We start from the raw sequence: 23983 nt of genomic DNA, 5'->3' as shown, positions 1-23983 counted from the left end.
AAATGATTTAAATACAAATATTTACATCGAGATATCAAGCTTATTAGCAACTTGAATTTTTCATTTATTCTAGCTTACCCCCAAATATAACTTTATGATTCACTTGAAAACAGGAGACTGGTGTCCCCAGTTTTTTAGTTTTCTCTTCTAGACTGATAAAATTACGCCATAACATACAATATTTTGTGAAATGTTAATTTAAAGCTGATTAAAAATATTGAAATTGCAAATTGAGGTACTTTAAAACCAAAAATTTTCTGTCTTGGTGTTTGATTAATGTTTTTAAGGTTAAAAAATGACGTTCATTATTGTTAGTTTCGTTTATAGAGCTTTTCATCATAACTGAGAGTATTAAATCCTTTTAATAATAAATAATCTAATAAATAAGGCCACGCAGGATATAGCACACTGATAAAGGTTGGAGGCTTGAGAAAGTTAGCTGCCAGCGACTATAATGCGAATTCGGAGGGCGCGAAAAATTGGGAACATTTAAAAATCGTATATTTACTTACTCGAGTTCTCCCTTAGTAGGTACATAATTAGTTGCATATGAAAATAGATTTGTATGAAAATTTCGTAAATAATATCAATTATATGATGTAAAATAAAAAAAACTAAAAGAAAACTTTTGCCATACTATCAAAAACTGCAGAGGAGGATACCTTCACAAATAATTACTAGTCACGTGGCCAGTGGTTTTATTTCCAGCGTGTTGGCAATAATTAAATTTTCGTAAAATAAATAATTTCTGAAACAATAAGATCAGGATTACGTTGAAACGCAACATTTTGTTTCATCTGCTGGAGGTTGGTGTAATTTTTCGCGACATTTTATCCTTTCGTCGACAAGAAAACCGCGATATCTACAAGGTGTCCCATCCCGTTCGGAAAAAAAAGGGCGGCGTCCTTCGAGCAGGCATCTGGCGGCGTTTTGTTGCGCAGTTTCGTCGAAGAGTCATTGAGCCTCCTAGGCCGGCCGGCCGGCGTGGAGTTGTGCCCACACGTCGGCCGACAGGGCCGACGGGTGGGAAAATATCGTCGGGACGACCGGCAGGAATCCGTAGGCTAGTGGCCGGCACACAAATCATCAGGTTGTGTGTGTGGCGTGGTGTGATGCTTTCCCACGATGATCGCCCCACGCGGCGGCCGCCCCCTTCCTCCCCTCCGCCTCCTTCCCTGTCCCGGAGAGAGCTCTTTTCGCCGAAGACAACAACAACAACAACCGGAGGCGCTAACATCGGCTTCTCTCCGGTATGTCCTTTTATGCACCGGTGCCGATCCGTTGTGCAGTTTTCTCGATTCGCTGTTGGGCGCTCTCTGGGTATCTACAGGGTGTGTTTAAAAAATTCGCTAAACCTTTCAAACGGAATCACGAAGCCACCGTAAATTCCTGCCAAAGTAGAGAAAAATGTCCAAGGGAACCCAAAATTACTTTCCAAATATTAATTCGAACTGAAGAACTACAAAATAATAACAAAAGTACCAAGAACACAAGTAAATCATCAGTTGCAGTTGGCGAAAATAGAGAAGCTAATGGTCCAGATATAAGTCGGACCGTTGCAGGATTTCTGCGGACCCATCGAGGATTGTGATCGAACGTCGACCCTCATGCGTTCTTGTATGCAGATGTTACATTTATTCATTGTCAATTAGACATAAAAGTTTGTAATAATTCATAACTTTTATCCAGTATCAAATTCAAGTTTAATTACTCAAAAAAAAAAAAATAAAAAAGCGAGCTCAAAGATTCCCTTGCTTACATAGCACACCACACATATTACCCAGACGTTATCCATCTTCACTCAAGACGAAATATTACATGCCGAATTAATTTTATTTTTCATTGTTAAAGATTCTATTAAATAATTCATCTAGAAACAGATACAGGACTTTTTTTTATAATAATACAAGTACAAATTGGCCACAGAAGAATAGAATATTATAAACAATTCTGTTTCAACTAACGTATGTACCATAAATCGTACCAACAACTGTTACAATATAATACCTCATAGAAAGACAACGGGATATACGAGCAAGTATTGCCAAAGCACTAACAAATAACCGTAAGTAATGGTTGCTGTAGCGGGAATTAAAAGGCGTTTTATGTTTAAATTATTTTCGCCGTATAATAAATATCTAAGCCTTTCAACAAGCTATGGTAACAATGGGTACACCTCTATTGTTCCCGGAATATTTCCTAGTGACCCCCAATTGGGCGGCGTAGGTAGTTTGTTTTTTTTTTATCTGGGAATGGTACTTGAAGGACATAGTAGAGGAATTTGATGAATATAGGTGAAGAAACCACTTTGCAAAAGATTAAAAGTATGTTAAATTATAAAAATAAAAAAATTACGAAAAAAGAGAAATAAAACTATAAAAGTTACAAAAAATATATAAGAAATACAAAAAAATACAAAAATTTGTGATGCGTGCAAATTACAAATTACAAAAAGTTACAATAAAATTACAAGAATATACAAAAATACATTGTCACTAAAAGAGTAAACTAAAAATAAATACAAAAATTACACTAAATTGCAAAAATTAGATAAACCTGCTTCTGGACGATTTTGGAGGTGCTGGTTTCAAATTTACTGTCAGAATCTTAATAAACTTTCTATTTAATATATACATTAGGTACTGGAAAGAATTAAAGGAACAAAAAATATTCATCTCAGTGAAAAATGGTTTTATCGAAATAAAAAAAAGCATTTTGAAGAAACTTGAAGAAGTCTCTAGTTTCAAGTACTTTAGACTAAAAGTTTTTTTGAGCTACGGTTATCGATCAATCAAAGGAAATATCTTGAGAAATTTTCTATTTTTTTGTTATTTTTTTAGGAATGTCCACGTTCTTCTACTTATATTGATGGAGTTTGAAAAAAAATCCATGGACAGTTATTAAAAAAAGATGGAGAATTTTTTTCTTTTGATTGTTTGATAGCTCAAAGTTTGGTAGCTCAAAAAAATTTTAGTCTAAAAATCTTGAAACAGATACTTAAAGCTTCAAAATGCTTTTTTTTTAAATCTTGATACGACCATTTTCACTGAGACAACAGTCTCATATAAATTCATACAATTTTTTTTATTCCTTTAATTCTTTCCGGTAGTGTATTTTTTTCTATATCAATCTCCTATGTAATATGCGTGGTGAAAAGTAGGAAAAGTAGACGAAATTTAGATTTTTAACACCTTTTGACACGGGCGACACACGTTGTGGGATTTTTATTGCGCATTGTCTCCAAAGAATCGCTACTACCTTTCCGCGAGTAGTAGTACTGCCCGCCACCAGTAAATTATCGAGGAAAAAAATCACCTCGTAAAGCAGCTAGTTGGTGCTCTTGCCTGGCCAACTTGTCCATCGATTCCAATAATATAAATCTGAAAGGTGCGCGCTTTTTTTGTTATTCTGGTATGCCGTCTCGGCCGGCTTGATGGTTAGCAGCGCTCGTTACTTTGTTGCGGCCCGACATCGGTAATTCCCCTCGTGCAGAACGTAAACAAGCGGCCATAAGTTTAATAACGCGGTCTTAGCGCCAGCCACTCAATACTTATGCCCGAGAGAACGGAACGGCGTAAATCACATTAAAAAGCTTTGTAAAAATTCTGTTAATTTACAATAAATAAATGTAATTATTATGAGAGAGCTTTGTATAATGCAAACGCAAAGATTTGGACTGGTGCACTGGCACTCTGGTTAATAAGATGCGCTACACGGGTTGACGTTCGAACACACTCCAGGCAAGGTCCGCTAGGGCCCTACTGTGGTATTCGCATTGAATTTTGTGATTTTGTTTTCTTGAAAATCGCCCATCTTGGTATGGCGGTAACTGATTCTGGGTAATGTTGGCCATAAGACCTAACCTTCAGTTCAAATTTCGTAAAAATTTTTATATACAACATCTATTTCAAACCGACCGAAATAAATGTCGAAATTTCATTTTTGTAGCCACAAATGAAACCTACCGGAAATAATCGAAATGCTCTGGCAGTTTATAACGCTTTAACGCCCTGTGTACGATTCTTTCGAACGGCGCGTCGTCAGCTATCAGCTAGAAAGAGGCCGCACCGTTTACTCTTGTTTAAGATGCTGCGGACCTTCATCTTCACCGGCTTACCGGATCGGGTGCCCTCCCGATGACGGGGGGGCGCCGGCGGATTGTTTGTGTCCGTTGCGCGCCCCCAGGGGCATTCCTCGATGGTTGGAATGTCCGCCGACCCCGCGAATGCACCGGCCAGCAGCACAAGGACGCCGGTTCAAGGAGTTTGTTGTTCGTCGATGGGGTTGCCAAGTCTTCGCCAACAAATCGGATTAAAATACTAAATTAGTCCAGGGAACGAAGAGAAAAATAGGGTAAAACCTCCGAATACTTTCGTGGATGAAAAGTTGTATATGTATAATTGATATGCGTTTCTCATTTTTAGGGGATGAAAACTACCCCTTATGCTAAAAAACTGAATAAATATAAAAATAGGTGTTATATAGACTAAAATCATATCTTAATATATAGAATAAATATTGTTTTATTGTGGGTTATAATTTACGTTATTTTTATAAAGTTTCAACCCTTAGAAATGATAAAAATATTAAATTAATAGTTTGCTTGTCCTTAAAATATTTTTCTAGCGCATACATTATAGATAGAAATCTTTTCAATATTTATTTGTTTATTTATTTATTAATTTATTTTCCTTTTATAACAATATAGTTATGGTATAGGAATGGTCATAAAAAAAACCTTAGGTCTAATACTTAAATAAAAAAAACACAAATTCAAAACATAATTACACATACACATAATCACACATTACACATTACATTACATTAAAATATTCCTCTAGCCTCTAGAGAATAAAAACACTTTTCTTTCAGAAATTCTATCAAAACTCTTTTTAAATGCTGTTTCGGTAGTACTTTGTTTTATATTTGTCGGTAACAAATTAAATATTCTAGGCCCAATAAATCTGGTCGAGTCACTAGTTATTTTTAATGTAGCAGAAGGCTCATATAGCTTATCCTTTCGTCTAGTATTCACACTGGGATAATGACTATTCAAAGCAAAAATATTGTCTTTTTTATTTTTAAAGTTATTTTCAAAAATATGTTATTTTTTTAGAATTATTATTTTTTTCAATCGAAATGTTATATTTTACAAAATATGCATTCTAAACTGCTTAAACCTGTATAATATATTGTTAGCACATACAAAAAATAAACGTAAAATAAATAAATGTAAATTGTATAAGGATTACCTTAATTTCAAATCTCGTGAAAAATTCATCAGATTTTGACTGATTTTTTTTTTTCGAAAAAGCGAATTAACAGATTTATTTTGATCATAACTCTGTTAATTTTTATGCTAGTGACTTAAGGTCAAATCCATTTTAGAAATTTTTTAAAGTACTTTAAAAAATGTTCTGTGCATTTTTCTTGAAAAATTGAATTTTTTTTTGAGTTATTTTACGTTGCTTCCAATTTAATTTCTGGCGGACATGAGACATCTTCAACCAGCCGTATCTCAGCACCTATTGCACCTACATAGATGAAAAAAACTCAATATTTTTCTTTTTCTATAAGCTTCATTATCTTCGTGATATATATTTTTTTTTTCATAAAATATCTATTTTCCGAGTTATTCGAGAAAAATTACTGAAAAACATCTTTTTTTTAATAAAAAATGTACATTTTCAATCGCTAATAACTCAAGAAAATATTGACTTATCGAAAAATGTTCGTATATTTTGCTTAAAATTGATTGCTTTATCGATTCCTGGGGTTATTTTCAATATTTTATTTTTCACCCCCTAGAAGGGGGGCAAAAGCTCTCATCGGCACTATATAATTTTTGTTTCTTCAGCTATTTTTTACTTAGTCCATGTTTCACGTCAATCGGTTCTATCCGAAAGAGTTCGGCGGGGAAACCCTTGGTTCCCTGGACTTAAATAGACAGAAAAAAGGAAAGCTATTAACATCTTTAGAAATTACAATGAAGAACAATAGACGAAAGTCAATTTCTCTCGCAAGATGCGTAATTTGGTAGGAAATCGCAAATAAAACTATAAATAAACGGACTTACGCACCACAAAAGATTTGATTTTTGTGTAAGTACCACCATTTGAGGTTAGTACTTGCTACATTATAGTCTAGTAGACTTCAATCACAATAATTTAAGATAATTTTAGTAGATCTTCTGTAGAAACTTTATACGGGGTATTTTTATGTCGGGAATCTTCCGAACCCGGCCATTTTTCCTCTTCAAAGGGTCCCAACTGGCAACGCAGCTCGGTTGCGATCGTTCTCGTTGGAATGTTACACTTTGTGCGTGTTATTGAACTTCGGCGTGGTCACTACACTTACTATACCACAACAAACCCGCGAGAGCAGGTCTTGTTTCTTTAGTTTCGACTCGGGCTACCATTGGCCTTCATCCTGGTCCATAACATGGAATTGTTACTTACAAAACAATTTACACATGTAATGGAAAACATATTTATAACAACAAATGAATTCTAACGGACGACGGACGATACTGAAAAATGCACATTTGGCAATCTAGCGCCATCAGCTACAATGATCCGTTTACAATGAACAGTAACATACTATTGCGTCTACACCCAATCGCTGATTGGTTGACTGAAATGTCGTGAAAAATTGCACCAGTCATGAGCCGATAAAACGAAATGTTGCGTGTTACAAAGTAAATAAAACGTAACAGATCATTAGTTTATATATTTTTATATCGCACGGTATTAAATTGATTGTCAGTTGTTTTTCCGCTTGCTTGTGCCGCCGTTACGCCACCTTTTACGTTGATCTGTGTTTTATTCTTTGGAACATCTGAACAGCCAGCAAAGCCGATCGCGATAAGAGCAGAATCACTGGTGACCCTGTAGATCATTGCTGCGTCGTTCGTTGTGTAACGTTCAAAACATACACACACACACAATCACAGATCTATGAATGGAAACTACTATTTAAGAGTTTATCAAGGTCATATGATAGTAACAACGCACCAGCTGCACGATCTGCGGCAAAATGTTATGAGAATTACAGGAATTCTTTGTGTATGACTAAATTGTGGTGAATGTTAAATGTTTGTTCGCATAATTCGCAACATTCAACTCGCGACTCTCTAGTCAGTTTCGGCCTTGTTCGAAAACTTGCGGAAGTAATTTGTGCAAAACAGGACGATTGTTTTGTGAAATTAAACACAAAGTTAACATCTGCGGTCATTCTGTTTGGACTTCATTTGTTTTTCTAGCCATTTTCGAAAAATTCATAAAAAAACGTGCAACTTTTGTATTTCACATTTTTTTATAACTCTAAAAACAGAAAAGTTAATGGGGTGGGTCAAAATATAGTGAATCACCCTGTACATACTTAAAATTGTTTTAAAAATCTTCCATGTATAGTCTTTCCGAAGTCAGTTGAACACGTAAAAAAACGCCTGGCAATAAAATTTAATGACGTTCATAGGCGTCCCTAAAAAAGTTTTCTGCTAAAGGTAAAAAATTATAATAGTTTGTATAAAATGTGTAGAAAATTTATATTATATGTTCATTTGGCCAAGAATATATTTTATTTATTTATGTCCTCAGACAATTTTATTATACTGATGATAAATTTCGTTTTGTTCCGTTTCAAAAGGTCTCCAAAATGCCGTGTTGTAATAATATTATTTCTCCCTCTCCCTCAATTGTAATATCAATGATATAATAAATTAAAATTACCTGAATCACCAAATTCCGCATTGCTGCACTGCACTGCTGGGCAATTTGTCGACCACTTGTCAACGGCTGAGATTTATTGCCCAGTGGCCCAATGCAACTGTCTTTGCTATCCTTTGCCCGCGCTCGCATTCTTCAACTGGGCGTATACATTTCTACCACCTCCACGTCTAGTGCGACCAGACCTGTATATGGGTATGCCTAAATAAGTATGGGAACAAGTTTTTCAAATATTTCAATGTCGAGTTGCTGCGTCAGCGACCGAACCTAGTACATACTATCGACCTTTTGGTTCTTCAATTGTTATCGGAAAGACTATGCACGTTTCGAATTTTTGAAGTAACGATTGTAAAGATGATACATTAAAAGTCCTACATTATATTTCAAAAAAATTATATATATTGAGCACTTTTTTTTGTTACAGGTGAGTATTCAAATCGCGATCGTGGCAGACCGTAAGTATGGAAGTATTACAAGTGTATACAAACTTGAAGATGATATTTGAAGAATAGATATGTCGAAGTGAACAAACTGGATCAGCAGTAATATTTTTTTGCAAGTACGAAATCCTTGTTCAAAATCTGATTCTATCTAGTGAATTCCTTACTATAATTTTTTTGGTGATTGTTATTGTCACTTTTTTAAGGAACTTTTAGAATGATTACAAGTAATTTTCAAAGAATTCCCACATTTTTAAATTTCTAAGTAATAAAAAATATATTTCAAGGGATTTTTAAGATATTTCATTTATACTTTTACCGTTTATACTTAAAAATAACTGAAAATTTTAAATATGTCATTATTTCTATCTCCCTTAATTTTCACTATTGGTGGCGTTTGTCCAGTTATACCTTTATACTTTCTTGTAAAATATCATGTTTTGAAGAATACATTCTGCCAGGACTTTTATGAATCGGCTCTTATTAACAACGGCACTAATAACTTCGATTTACAATCGGGCTAAAAATTCGTCTCATCGGTACCTTATCTCCATATACAGTCGTTTGTAAACAATTCGGTGTGCTTGGTTAAGTTGAAACGTAGTTGCGTGTGGATATCTAGCTCTCCACTTCGGAGTAAACAAGAGGATATCGCGAGTGACGTCGCGCCAGTGGCGTACCCGAGAAAAATAGTACGAAATTAACATTGGGGTAGCTTAAAATTCATGTTACATGCTGGAGTATCGCTGGATCTTATTTCATGTATCACTTGTTTTAATATTCTCCGTAAGTACTTAAAAAATCTGGTCGGTAGCTTTAGTATTAACCTCTTCGTCACGTTCGTAGAACATATGTGACGTCATACCGTTCGATTGGCACGACCCCACGACTCGATACGCTTTTAACTAATACTTCAAGTTATTTATTCGTGGTATAGTTTTAGTTTTGTCCCTGTTTATTGGTATTTTTTTCGCAATAGGTTCTATAGTTTAAATTTGTTTGTGGAACTCATCCTTGTGGACTAATCGCTAACGAGTGGTCTGACGTCACAACAGGACTTCTGTCCGTTTTCATTATATATTTTGAGGAAGAAATTGTTGGAAAAAATCAAATTTTTCGTACATTAATTGTTCAGTGAGCCCATCGTTTTTTGCAACTGTTTCTCGAATACGCGTCTGTGGTGCACTTTGTATCATTTGTTTACCGCCACTGATATACATTTCCGAATAAACAAAGGATTTATTAATGAGGTTACCAACTTTGGACCATCATTTTGTTTTCAACCTGGGAGGGAGGGGGTCGAAGTGGTCTAAAATCAAAGTCATCGTCGCTAGATCGACACGTGGCAACGTCGCAGTGATGCAATACCCTGAAACGGTGCCTTATCGTTATCTAATCCTCTATTTTGAAATTACGTTCGTCTAGAATTTTCAAATATGGGTCAGGTCACCCGTTAGCCCGATCACAGAATTCTTGATAAATTTTGTTTGTGACTGATCCTTGATCGGAATGGAAGGCTGATGATTTTAGATAAAAACTGTACAATGACGATCAAAAGTTGTAAGTCGTCTTGTAAAATTCTGTACCTTGAATATCATACTACGAAACCAAAACGAATCTTAGTCTTGATAGATTAGGTATTTAGTATATTTCTGCATTTTGATGATCGCTTTTCCAATGGGCTGCCGATGAATTGAATACATTAGAAGAAACTGCTTCAAATAACAGCAAAAAGTTATACCTAACGGAAAACTGATTTTCAAGTGATAATAACTCTTCCGAGTTAGCTCAAAGAAAGGTCCGGAAACCCAAAGGTTTAGGGTCAGCATCGACACATTAAATAACAAGCGGAATACATCAAGGTTCTGGTCTCGGTCCGTTGTTGTTTATGATCTATGCTAGCGATGTTCAATACTATGTCTTGAGCTCGATATCATTTTACAACCTTACAAATTATCACCATAAGAAGTAATATGTAAATATTAAAGTTTGACGAGTAAGTCAAATGTTTTAATTCGTGACCTCATTTAGTGCGATCGAGGAGATGAATGACAGGGAAGGAGAACATAGCAAGTGACAAGAGTCTAGAGGCAGCCAAATTCAGTTTGCTTCGAGGCTCCCATTATGCAAGTTTGTCTTGATCCTTAACAAAAAAATTTGAATCTGACAGTTAAGGTTTTTCTTTATGCGAAACGTACGGAAACGATCTAAATCATAAGAAAGATTCCATTAAAGTTATCTCTGGCTACTTCATAGAAGAGCATGAGCTCTGAGCAAAGTAGAATGTTGGCTCTAGACGGCCGAGAAGCGGATTGCGTTGTCGGTCGCACTAAATGACGTCACAATGCGTTTATCACATTTTCACATAATTTTGAACATGTATAATTAATTTGTAGCATTAAAGAAATTAATTTTTTTACCATCTTTAGTAGTTGTAGGTTAAATACTAAAAAATTTATTCAATTCTGAAAGAAATTAAATTTTATGCGGGTTGACCAACGCGTAGTTATCTCTGCAGCTGCTGGAAGAGTCTTTCTGGTACGCGAACTCGGAAAACCGCCATCCGGCGGCGCGAAAATTCGGTATGAAATATCTTGTACTTTTTTTTTCAACAAAACAGTAATAAAAAATGCCGAAATACAGGCATTGGGCAAATCTTCGGAAAACGTATGTGTGGGGATCGGCCTTACCAAACACACGATCGGGAACCCGTATAAATGGTCGCCGGCACCTCGTAAGGTGCGTGGACCCCGCCGGGTCGAGAACCCTACAGGCTCTCCCGGCGGGTCCCTTCTTCGTGTGCGCCTCCGCGGCATCGGAATGCGTCAGAGCGAGGCACAGGCCTCCTTTCCGAGAAACGACCGGCCGCCAGACCCCGACCGGCAACATTTTTCGTGTTTGTGCGGTTGAGGAAACATAACTCAGATGCGGATTGGGTGCGTGCGTATATTAACGCGCGGACGGGATGCAGCTCGCCGTCCCCTCCTCCTCCGCGCTGCTGATCCAACCAGTGGGGGCCGTCAGCGGGGGAATTATTTACGAGAATTCCGCCTGTGCACGTATTGTCGTCTTTCGGCATATTCCCTTGGCGCTTCTGTCATTCTGCATCGTCTGCTACGGCTGTAAGTGTTCGGAAATATTGGAAACATGCGTGAAATTCCGTTTTCTCCATCGCTTGTTGATGGTCTTGTACTTTTAGCGACATTTCCTGGAAAAAATTTATAGCAAAAGTGATTTGTCGCCCTTTTTAAATCTGTCCAAGGGTTCAGTGCTCCCTTCTGCCGTTAGTCCGGTCCTGCCCTAATTATTCTGCCTAAAACTGATGCGTAACGGCCGAAATGTCGTCGCCGAACGATTCTAATCTCCGTTCGACCTCAAAGAAGTAGCAAGTACGGGCCGCCCTGGTTTTTCGGTGTCATCCCGCGAGGGCCGGGGCGGCCGGGGGTCGCGGGGAGGGATCGATACCATTCCACCGGTGTTGGTCGGCGCGATAACGGCGGTAATAACCCGTTCTTCTCTTCGTTTCGGAGCGCATTCCTGTTCCCGGTGCATGCACGTAATGATGCCGTTTTCCACCTGCGACCGATTTTCTGGCCCGGGGGGTCCGGTCCGGAACGCGTTCCGCCGATAATCACGCTTTGGATGGAACTGAACTGTCGCTTACGCTTTTGGTCTTTTTTCACCTCAGTTTTGAATCTAGGGGATTCTATTTTGGTCTAGGTTTTATCGCTATACAGAAAGTTCGTAGTAATGTAGTAAATTCACCTATGTTTCAAAAAAATTCACTAACCTTTCAAAAAGTTATATATCTAGGGGGGCGCAGTTTCCGTCGAAACAATAGGAATCATAGAAAAAACATCGCAAACGACCTACTACGCAGATTCCATTGACCACGCATGCTCTTCATCCCCAGAAGCCTCCAACAGCGCAAAAATCTTCATCCCTTCAACCACCCACCCCACTCCAAAACGGCCTTAGAACCTTAATACATTGGAAAAGACAATAGACAGATGGTTTTCCAAGGTCCAAATTTTCCGGATCTTGCGCGGACTTCATTACTGATCGCCTGCGGAGTTAATGTCGAGGGTGATCGAACGTCAGCCTTGGCACCATGTAATTCAATAACCGGTATCGCAAGCTCCAAATTTTTATGTAGTATTTGTTTTTGTGTGAGGCTTTCGACCGAACCTTCTTTTTTAGCACTTCGCTGTTTATTAACACGAGCTACTCTGTGGGAGCTTGGAGCTGGTGATTTTTTTTTTAACTTTATTTCGATACGTATTTAAAAAATTGTGGGATGTGGGATTTATCGAAATTCGGAGGTCAATTAATCATAAATGAGGGTAATAATAATTTGTGTACGACCAAAAATTTGAAGCGTACTATTGTACTGGATAGGTACTTGGGTTGACATTTGATCACACACCAGGCTGAGTCCGCTAGGGTTCTGTAGTGATGTCCGCATCGAATTAGAGAAATTGAAAAACCTCCATCTTGGAGCTCGACTTTCGTAAAATTTGGAATCATTATCCAAAAATACAGAACTGTGGTGAAATTTTTCGTTCCTCGGTGCGCCGTCGACCGTGGCTCTGCTAGCAACGTCTGCTGCTGAAGCAATCGAACGTTTCTCGGACGTAAGCCATTTTCTGCCGTCAGGGTCGCCCCCGCTTTCGCCTTCGCGCGAAACCGTGTGTGACTCACGGTCGTGCGTCACCCTGTAGCTGCCGCGATGACCCCCGTCGATAATCCGTCGCGTCAGCAGACGATGCTCCCGATACTAATGAGTCCCAAGTTCATTCAATAAAAATGCATTCTTCGCCACTTCTACACCGTCCCAGTCATTCATTAATTTCACACCGGCAGAGGCGCTTGTGTGTGTGTGTGTGTGTGTAATATTGTGTGTATGTGTGGATACGTAAAACATATTTATGAACAGGACGGCGACGCCGGCGACACCGTCGTAGTAGGCTTGCCTGTAGGCGTAATGACGTTGCCCAAGCGCGAGGCTACTCGGTCGCAGGATCTACCGACTTTTGTACACAGGACGTCCCTTTCCTTTTGGAAGAATAGTCGGGGTGGTTCGTGTAACGTTTTTCTCATTAACGTTGTGTTTCCCAGATACAGGGTGTTGTTACTTTGGAAACAGTTTTGTTTAGTTAATTTTGAATGGGCTGAAGATAGAAACATCAAAATGTCAAAACTGTATCTTAAGAAAAGCATACAAATCATTTTATTTCCAATAGGTTTTTGTTCAGGGACAAGCAAAAAACGTTTCATTGACGTTCGTTTATGTTTAGGGGCAAAAGTTTTTGTTTTTGCGCGGGATATCTGTTTAAAAACATTTGGGATGTAGATGTGGTTGGCAATCAGATGATGAACTGCGACACTTGCATTTTTGTACAGGGTGTTTTATTTAGCATACCTAAACTGAAACACCATGTATATATGTAAAAAATATGTTAGATATTTTGGCATACCGTAAGCTTTTTTGCAAGTATCAAAAAGTGATCGAAGAATATAGATTTTAGCCTTTTTGACCATTTCGGTTTTGTTTTCAGAAATTTCCAAGGGAGTAAATCTAATACGTTTTATAGTTGAATAGTGAAAAATTCGTTCGTTAGTTACTTGAAAAGAGGATTCCTTAAAATTAAACAGCGACTCCTTGCAGAGGCGTTATATTTTACTCAAAATTTGCACATCTCGACGTAGCTTACTTTGTCACAAAAAGGATATCCGTGCGTAGGAGTAGGGACCGTCCAAACTTCTTTATCCTCCCCGAGCAGTATATTCTCGTGACATGTCTCATGAATTTTCCCGTTACGGGGATTTTCCGATATTGCGTCCTTTTCCCGGGAATCTTTTCCGTCGGAATTTGTTACATTATGAATGATAAGAGACATTTTCGAATGCCTCCTTCCGCCCCCTTTCATCTCCGAGTGATTTATAGTCGCCTGTCGTCAGAGGGACGATTATTGTAATTCTAATGGGACTTGCTCCCGTCGTAGTTGTGGTTATTTCAATAAGCGTATATCTTGTAAATGCTCTGGGAAGCGCCAGCGACCTCTAAAAAAAAGTTTAAGTGAAAGTTTAACGTCAAAAGCACTAAGGTCTACGCGTAATAATTTTTACTACTGCTCTTACGTCAGGCGACATTAATATCTACTCTTTGTATATACAGGGTGTCTAAAATAAAGGAGCGCTTCTCACTTGTTTTAATCCTAAAGGCACTGAAATAGGTGCGTTCTTTTAGTCAAGGGAACCAAGGGTTTCCCCTCTGAATTCTTTCGGATAGAACCGATTGACGCGAAACTTGGACTGCAAGTAAAAAATAGCTCAAGAAACGAAAGTTATGTAGTGCCGATGAGCGCTTTTGCCCAGGGGGTGAAAAATAAAATATTGAAAATAACCCCAGGAATCGATAAAGCAATCAATTTTAAACAAAAAGTATCTTATGAATATTTTTCGATAAGTCAATATTTTCTGAGTTATTGGTGATTGAAAATGTACATTTTTTTTTTTAAAAAGGGGTTTTTTCGTTGTTTTTTTTGGGTTACTTGGGAAATTGGCCTTTTTTTGAAAGAAAACATCATGAAGAAAATGAAGCTTATTGAAAAAGAAATGTATTGTTTTTTTTATTTATGTAGGTGCAATAGGTGCTGCGATACAGCTGGTTGAAGATAATTTCATGTCCGCCAGCAACTAAATTGGAAGCATTTAACGTGAAATAAATTAAAAAATTTTCAAGAAAAATCCACAGAACATTTTTTAAAGTACTTTAAAAAGTCTTTAAAATGAACTTAACTTTAAGTCATTAGCATAAAAATTAACGTTATGATCAAAATGAAACTGTTAATTCGCTTTTTCGGAAAAAAAATCGGTGTAGTAAAAACTGATGAATTTTTCACGAGATTTAAAATTAAAGGTAATCTTTCTACAATTTACATTTTTTATGTGCTAACAATACATTATACAAATTTAAGCGGTTTAGAATGCATATTTTTTAAAATATTAGGTACGTTTTGATTTATTTTTTTTAATTCCAAAAAAATTACATATATTTGAAAATAACTTTAAAAATAAAAGAGATACGAAAAATATTCAAGAGACAAACGTGATTTCTTTTCACAGAATATTTTGTATTTTTTTTATTTGTGTAGGATAAAAATTAACAGAAATATCGCTGCTAGGAGTTTGCAGTTGAGGGCGAAGGTGTTTTTTAGAAGTCAAAACAATGCGATAAATTATAAATTGTATTGCAAACAGGTAAAAGAATTTAATTTATCCTGCTTGCACTATCAAATCATTTCAAACTGTTAAAAACTATTTTTTTTAATATTTTGTAATTAGGGATGGTTTTTTAAGGGTTGAAATATTGTAATAAATTATTTATAAAACCGTAAACTATTGAAAATATTTCTATCTATAATGTATGCGCTATAAAAATATTTTATGGTCAAAAAACTATTAATTTTATATTTTTATCATTAAGGGTGGTTTTTAAGGGTTGAAACTTTATAAAGATAATGTAAATTATAACCCACAATATAAAACAATATTTATTCTATATGATTTTAGTCTATATACAACCTATTTTTATATTTATTCAGTTTTTTATCACAAGGGGTGGTTTTCATCCCCTAAAAATAAGAAGCGCATATCAAGCATATAAATTTTTCATCTACGGGGTGAAATAATCTTAATTTTTTTTAGTTTCGTAAAAATCGGATCTATACGAAAATATTCGGAGGTTTTACCCTATTTTTCTCTTCCGGGTCTATTTGAAAAGGGCACGAACATGAGTAACTGATGGTCCAAATGCTCCTGTTTTTAAGAAAATTAATTTACAAAATTGACCCTAAATGTAAGCTGATCCTGTGCATCTTGTGCACGTGCTTTAAATGTTGCAGTATTACTTAATCGGCGTATAAAATGTTTATTGGTGTGATGCAAATCTCCGGGTTGCACAGAAATTTCGGTTCCACCGACGTTTTCAATGAATGTATGGTGTGGTGTTTTTGGTGACCGAATTTCGACCATCCCTTGCAAGCAAGGTTTATTAGCACATGGAAACAACTTCGAACAGTTTTTGTAGAGTATATCGTCTATTGGTAAGTAATTCGTTTATTCGCTTAATTTTTATTATTACTTTTAAACGAGATGTTGAAATTTGTTTAAACTTTCATGTCGGAACATTTTTTTTTTTCAATTTAAGTCGAAATGTTTTAGATCATCACTTGCTTATGCTCGTGTTCCTTTTCAAGGAACGCCCTGTATATAAATATAATAAAAATTGTCAAAATTAGTGTATCGACCCCGCGAATACGGACGTTTCTCCCATTTTCGGGGGGTAAGCGGCTCTGCCTTCGCCCAATCGCGCTCGCAACACAGACCTTGAACCCTCTTGACTCCCTATCGATTTTTATACCGAAATCTTGAGCGTACGCTCCCCATCCCTATCTATTTTATTTACTTCTAACGAGCTGCGCGGCATCCTGTGAAGTCGTCCTCTCGCTCACGGCCGTTCGTCGGCGTTTCTTTTTTTTTTTTGGTACCTACGTGTGGACCACCGATCGCAGGTAGCGCGGGCTAAATGGTTGATGATCGCCTCGCCGGAGTGGCCACTGGCCTTCTTGAGCGTCCATCTAGAGGAGTGATTAAGAAAGAGAGACGTACAATGCATTCCAGTAGACTTGGCAGTCCTGACCTTTCGCGAATCGAACGCTGGACAAGACTAAATTCTGTAATCTTCGAACAAGGCTGTAAGGTCCGCGAGAAAATCGTACATTCCAGGTGCGTACTTGATTTTACATAATGTCGAAATAGGTACGAGTACACAGGGTGTTACAAGTTTGACTGCCTTAATTTTAACAGACGATAGAATACATTAAAATAACCAAAAAAAAAAACTTATATAAGGTGGGTCCTAAACTCAACTTGATGTATAAAAGTTCGATTAATTAAGGAATGCTGACATGACTGCGTGCATGGAATACCATAAAATGTGATGTTATCACTTTTTTGAACTTCTTTGTGCTTAATTCTAAAAAATAATTAATTAGCGTTGTAATAAATTTAAAATTCGATAAAATTTATATCGAGCAATGTGACAACGGCGCGGCGGTTTACTAACACGAGGTATTAAGCTGTCCAGCAATACGCAATTCAGTTGGTGTTGGTATCTGGAATTGGACCGTGTTGGATTGTTTTTTGCGTTCCACTATTTCCTTTTCTTGAGGTGTTTTCCAGCGAGTGCGCCAAAATTGGATTCGAAGGTGTCGTGACGTGCATCGAAAATGGTGGTGGGCATTTTGAGCATATTTTGTAGTTTGTTTTGTACTTTTGCGTTTAAAAATTACGGAATTTTGCTTTTTGGTAGGTACCTAAATTATTTTTAATACGTATGACTATTTGGACGACGTGAATCTTTGGGTACTTTAATTACTCATTTTTCAGGCGTAATTTTTTAATTTTTAAAGGCGTGTTTGATTTGCAATATACTTTACCTCAGTTTTCTACAAATATGTTCATCAAAATTAATGGTTACCATAGATGTACAATTTTTTTTAAATTTATTGTTTCATAACGAAAGGTCCATAGATTTACATGTCTTTTTCTAAATTTTCTCGTACTTTCTTAAACAGATTAGTAGTAATTTGAGGTTAATAGAATGAATGGCAACACTGTACAAAAGGCGTGTTCGATTCTCACTGCAATATCTGTCTCACAATTTACTAGGAACGATTGGTGCTCTAAGAATACATTTCAGTACTCAGAAACCACTTAATTTTTTTAAACGCGACATAAGCTAGTCGCAACCAGCATTTGTAGATGTGGCAACCTCGAGCGAAAGGCGTGTTCGATTTCCTGTACATTATTTTTTTTTTCGACAACAACGACATCACGGTTATCGATTCCCGAGGGGGTGCAGGGTGACGAGAGAGAGCGCCGGGCCATTTTTTTTTGGACGGGAGCGCAGGCAGGCAGCGGAGCGGCCCCGTTGGTCGTTCACCGCCGCACCCCCTTCGTCCGCCCGCAAGGAACGTCCTCCCGCATTTAGATTAATCACCCCTCGGACAGCGGCGTCACTTCCTCGCCATCCGGACGCTGTAATAAAACGTGAAAATCATCGTTGCGCCATCAATCTCCTTCGCCGCCTTTATTTGGCCAGCAGACCGCCCAGCATCGGAACAACATTTTTATAAAAATTTGCCTAGTCGGTTTAATATAACTATGTGTGATTTTATCATTAATTTCTGCTTCTAAGTACTATTTTTTAATAAAATCGTCAAGACATAATATCATTAATCTTCACTGATTTTAACACCCTGTATAATTTCTAGCGTACGTTAAATTTTCCCGATCAAGAACGTGAGACACCCTGTATACTTCGCGGCAGCCTTGTAGAAGAAGTAAACAATCCGTCAACTTTACAGAATATCCAATTTCCGATTACCCCAGACCGGCGGCGACCTATTTATTCGAGAGGCCAACTTTCACCGACACCGAAAAACAAGCGACATCAACGAACGCAAGAGTACCCACAAAAGCCATAGGAAAAAAGAGTGGTAGACCGCCGCCAGACGTCTCGGTGAATCGGCCCAGGCCGAGACGTACTACACAAAAGAAATCGAGCGTCCCGCGGTAGTTGGAACAAGTGCGTACGGCACTCTCGGCATTGTGCGTTTCGATTCGAATGATCGTTGTCTCTAATTCCGCGATTGATAAGCCAGGAAATATACAGGGTGTTCCTAAATAAGTGTCGCAACGGAAAACTGTAAATTCCTCTTGAAAAAAGAAACATTTTTTTCCTCTTCCATTTTTCTCTCCGGGCTTTCGTTTTCGAGATACACGGTGTCAAAACTTTAATTTTTTTTTTAGTTTTTCGCCAATATCTTAGGAATCGTTTGAACTACAGGACTGAGCTTTTGTACACACATTACCACTATTAATAGCTACTTTTTCGCACCCTTCTCGAATTCATTGGACGTGCCAGTAGTGGAGATTTTAAGGTATCGTAAGGGTTTTTCCCCCCCTAAATTTTACGCCACTGGAAAAATTGACTTTTGATAGCAAATTATAAAGCGCCAATGAATTTTACACAATAAGAGTTCTCTTGGTTCATTGCTCTAAAGTCAACCGTTTTCAAGAAAAATGACTTTTTATGAACAAAAGCAAACATTTTTGCTAACGTTCCATGTCAATACTATCGAAAAGTTGACCGATAGAGGTGAAGCCGCAGCGGCAGAAAGAAACATGATTAGAAGATGTAATGCGTGCATTCAAGCCAACGGACGTAATTTTGAACAGTTTCTGTAAATTTTACTCGCCAAATTGATAAAAAAAAGTTAAAATCCTATCTGTTGTTAAATTTCGTTAAAATTGTTAATTATTACTACCTATTTTTTGAATTACAAAAGATTTTCGAAACGTTAGCAAAATGTTTGCTTTTGTTCATAAAAAGTCATTTTTCTTGAAAACGGTTGACTTTAGAGCAATGAACCAAGAGAACTCTTATTGTGTAAAATTCATTGGCGCTTTAGAATTTGCTGTCAAAAGTCAATTTTTCCAGTGGCGTAAAATTTAGGGGGGGAAAAACCCTTACGATACCTTAAAATCTCCACCACTGGCACGTCCAATGAATTCGAGAAGGGTGCGAAAAAGTAGCTATTAATAGTGGTAATGTGTGTACAAAAGCTCAGTCCTGTAGTTCAAACGATTCCTAAGATATTGGCGAAAAACTAAAAAAAAATTAAAGTTTTGACACCGTGCATCTCGAAAACGAAAGCCCGGAGAGAAAAATGGAAGAGGAAAAAAATGTTTCTTTTTTCCAGAGGAATTTACAGTTTTCCGTTGCGAATATTTAGGAACACCCTGTAGAGTTGGACGTGACTTTTTGTATCGGCAAGCTGAATTTATCACTATAGATACTAAATATTATGTACAATAACATATTAGTTTCCGCAGTCATAAAAATGTGGGAAGATTGTTTACAGGGTGGTTAATTGTATTATTTTTACGTAAATTCACGTTTTTCACTTATAACTTTTTCCCGTTCATTTCCACGAGAAAACAGGAACGTACTTTTATTTCGTCTTCAAAAGACCTGCAAAACTAGCCCCCGAGCGTCAAAAAATATTGATTAGATCAAAAGTTGCAAACAGAAGAAGTTTATTTATGACTTTTGAATTAAACATTTATAAACTGCTTTATTATTACCAGAAGGTTTTGGCATCGCATCCTCTCATTCCTTATCACTGTCTAATAACTCGCACGAAATCTGGAATCGGTTAGTTGAATAGTTTACAAGTTATGGCCTTATAAATAATTTAACTAATTATTAGTCTGGACGATCCCGAGGATCTTCCACAATCGCACTGATTTTTTTTCATGGTAGATTTCATAATAATACATTAAAATCTCCATTTTTTTTCTAAATTTCAAATTTGCAACCTGGAAATTTTTTTTATTTTTTAGCTTTAGTTGTAAAATGAAATATACGACGCACGAGGGTGATATAGTTATTATTACATATTCGGAAAGCTTATGAAAAGAGCTTTAAGATAAAAACAAATCGTCAAGATTCGTTGAAAAACAACGGACTGTCAAATATATTATTTTCAAGCGAATTCCCTTTTTTAACGGCAGGACTATGAATATTATCGTCTTTTTCTTCGGACTCGCTGAGGTTCGCTTCCCCCACCCTTCCGCCGCGCCACGGCTCGCCGAAAATCAAGTGACCCACTGACTTTTGACAATATTTCTTATGCACTTAACATACTTCCACAAATAAAATATTTTTATCTGGGAAAGTACTCGGGTTGCCGGTAATGGTAGTATTTTTTTTGCCGCTACCAACCTAATTTTAACAGTAGGCCGTCAACTTTGACAGTCTGTAACTCCGTTGTTTTTCAACGAATCTTGACGATTTTTTTTTAACTTAAAGCTCTTCATAAGCTTTCCGAATATGTAATAATGAAAAAAATCAGTGCGATTGTGGTAGATCCACGGGATCGTTAATAATAGTAATAATAGTAATGGTAATAATAAGTTAATTTGTTTATAAAGCCATAACTTGTAAACTATTCAACTTACCGATTCCAGATTTTGTGTGAGTTATTAGACAGTTATAAGGAATGACGCAAACGTCTACTTTTAAGGGATATAAATTGGTTTTTACAAATGAATGAGGCTTTTCTGCAACCTATGGTTTTGGCTATTTACATAACCTGATATGTGAAACCATGAAAAACGACAAATCTAATAAATTATTTGTGTGTTATAAACCGACCAGAGTACTGTAATCGTCTTCGTACACTGTACCATCACTAAACACTGAAACAAATAATTTTGTAACTTGCACCAAGACACTTCACAAATGATGTGAATTCAACTGAGTGTAGTGATTTTCAAAGGCGGCATGTTAATTGAACAGCAGAGGCTAACGTCCATTGCCCTTCGTAAGCGTTCGGCACAGGATCGGATTCTGCTCAAATTTAAACTGTTCACGGTTTAATTTTGATTGTGCCGCGTTTATAATGGATTAATTTAATAAATCTAGCACCAATTGACTGCTGAAGAGGTTGAAAGAGGAAAAAGAGGGGAAGAGTGGAACGTTTACCGCGAATTAACCGAAAACGGCGGAGCGCGCCGTCCTCGCCACTTCCGGCGTTCGATTTACGCGTCCCGGCCGGATCGCCAGAAACCGCAAGCAATCTGCGCGCCGTGTCGGACGTCGCGCGGCCGGTGCCCCACGAACCGGCAACGCCGCGCGCGCGCCGTTTCGCTCCTTGGTCGTCGTGGTCGTCCCGCCGTTTCCTTCAGTCGATTGGAAAGTGTGCGGTCGGTATGCGAGCGCTGGCGGGGCGTCCTCGCTCTCTCGCGCAGCCAAGCCAGTTGTTTACTTGGCACGGCATGGCCTCCTCCGCCGAAATAATAAGTTCAGTGCTCCACGGCGTGTGGATTAAGTGCGGTTTTTTTCATTTCTCTCGTCCCTCTCCGGACGGACCGTCGATCTATGCGTCGCCTACCAGGGCCGGCCAGGGAGAGAGAGAGAGAGGAGCCCGTAAAGTGCCAACCGAAACAGGATGTGATGTCTGATGCCGCTCTACCATGTATATATGGTAAACACGTGCAGCCCGAGGGACACGAGAGTGTCGTAACAGGATGCAGCCGCAGGAAGCTCTTTATTATCAACATCGCCGAGGTAAGGCCCGCGTCCCCTGTCCCTGCGTGTGCGTGGAGACGACGACGGCAATCGTGAGGTTTTTTTCCGTTACTCCTGCTGTATTTAAAGGTTTAAATTACCAATTAAGATGGTTGTGTGTGGTCGAGAGACCGTGAGAGCCTCGCCGCGATAGGAATGCGTGTGTACCGTTAACGGCGAGGCAAACAAAACACGCCGTGTCCCTCTCCCCCCTCTCCATCCGTCGCCCCCCGCGCTCGTCCCGGCTTAATTGCGCACAACTGTCATATTGCGAGGTATTCCTTATCCGCGGCGGCGGCGGAGGTTCCTTCGTCTTTTTGCGCGTTTTTTCTTCGCGTTTTCGATTGTTCCGGCTCGGGACGACGGCGCTGTGGTGCCGGCCTACTACGACGCGATGACGCATCCCTCCATTCATGAGCCAGATCGTGCGTTACTAATTTTTTTTTTTCGACGGCCAGGCAGGCCGACTAGATGGATGTATTTGTAATTAGCGCGCGCCGTGTGTGCGGTGGATCCTTCGGAGCGACGCGAAGGTCGCCTCTTCTTTTCTGTACCGTAACCTTGGTGTGTACGTACGCATCGCGAGCGATGTCCTTCATTCATATGCAACCGGCCGCGGTGTTTACGTGCACACACACTCCTGGACGGGATGCTGGCAGACCCAGGCGGTTGACATTGCGATTTTTTTCGCACGGGCGGCCGCTTGAGTGTCGATGACTTCCGTCGTCGCGGCTTGGGTTTTGTCAGGGGTAAAAAAGGGAGTAGGTATAAAATCGAAAGTGTATCGTGTTAATTTTTGGGAGTTCCAAGTTGAAACGTATGCCTGCGTGCGGAAAAAAAATAGTACCTGGCCTAGTTTCTCGGAAAAGAAGTCGTTCACAGTCACAGCAACGGCTTTCAGCGAGCCGTTCGATCTGGGAATCGGTTATACACGTCCATGCGGCGTTCCAAAAAGGTTCGCTTTTATACGTTTCTCTCGACCTTCTAGGAACGTTGGTGTGTTTAAAACGGAGAGGTTTTTAATTTTCGGAAAAGGAGCGGTGCCCCGGGCCCCACAAAAAGGCGAAATAATGGCCTGCGAAACTGGCGAGTTTCTGAGAATTCCGCCTAACCAGAACGGCCGACACAAGGTCTTATTTTTCTCGATTGGAACGGCAAAGCACACACGCGCTTTATCGTCTACCTGTTCAACCGCTGATGTTGTTGAACCTCGCTGTTGGCATCCATAAATAAGCTAACTATTATTTTCGCTTTTTGGGATGGAAATGGACTGTTTCCATTCTTACAAGTCGAACTCCATCCATCTGCAAAGAACACTTGTATTCCAAAAGGAAATGACAGACGAATTTTAATAAAGTTTTGCATTCGTTGAGAAGACATTCCAGAAAATAAGTATATTTAAAGTTTCCTTGAAGAAAATTCTAGTGTCGGAACTTGCATGAAGAAATTTGAAATGATTTTGACGTTGAGTGAAGTTAATAGAAATAGTCAAACCATAACCACCATATACTGACCCAGCCAGTAGCTTACCAAAATAAGAAGAATACCATGTCAATGCTTGTTAAAATATCGTGAACTGCAGTCGTATGTCGTGAATGTTTTTTGTTAAATAG

The 23983-nt window shown here is 38.3% G+C and overlaps 1 protein-coding gene across 4 annotated transcripts in view; it reads left to right on the top strand.

Moving 5' to 3' along the window:
* Positions 1-23983, top strand: part of LOC108910829 (serine/threonine-protein phosphatase 4 regulatory subunit 1) — a 115325-nt gene that overhangs the window by 42797 nt on the left and 48545 nt on the right. Inside the window, exon 1 of one of the 4 annotated variants that reach the window (XM_018715571.2) lies at positions 22040-22370. The exons of the other annotated variants lie outside the window; for them this stretch is intronic. The gene's annotated coding sequence lies outside the window, so the exon portion shown is untranslated. Of the gene's footprint in view, positions 1-22039; positions 22371-23983 lie in introns of those variants that run through there. 4 annotated transcript variants of the gene reach the window in all.

Source organism: Anoplophora glabripennis, unplaced genomic scaffold (assembly GCF_000390285.2).
Source record: "Anoplophora glabripennis isolate ALB-LARVAE unplaced genomic scaffold, Agla_2.0 scaffold290, whole genome shotgun sequence".
Classification (NCBI taxonomy): domain Eukaryota; kingdom Metazoa; phylum Arthropoda; class Insecta; order Coleoptera; family Cerambycidae; genus Anoplophora; species Anoplophora glabripennis.
The sequence above is the reverse complement of the archived record's forward strand: the minus strand, read 5'-3'. Positions and strand labels throughout refer to the sequence as shown.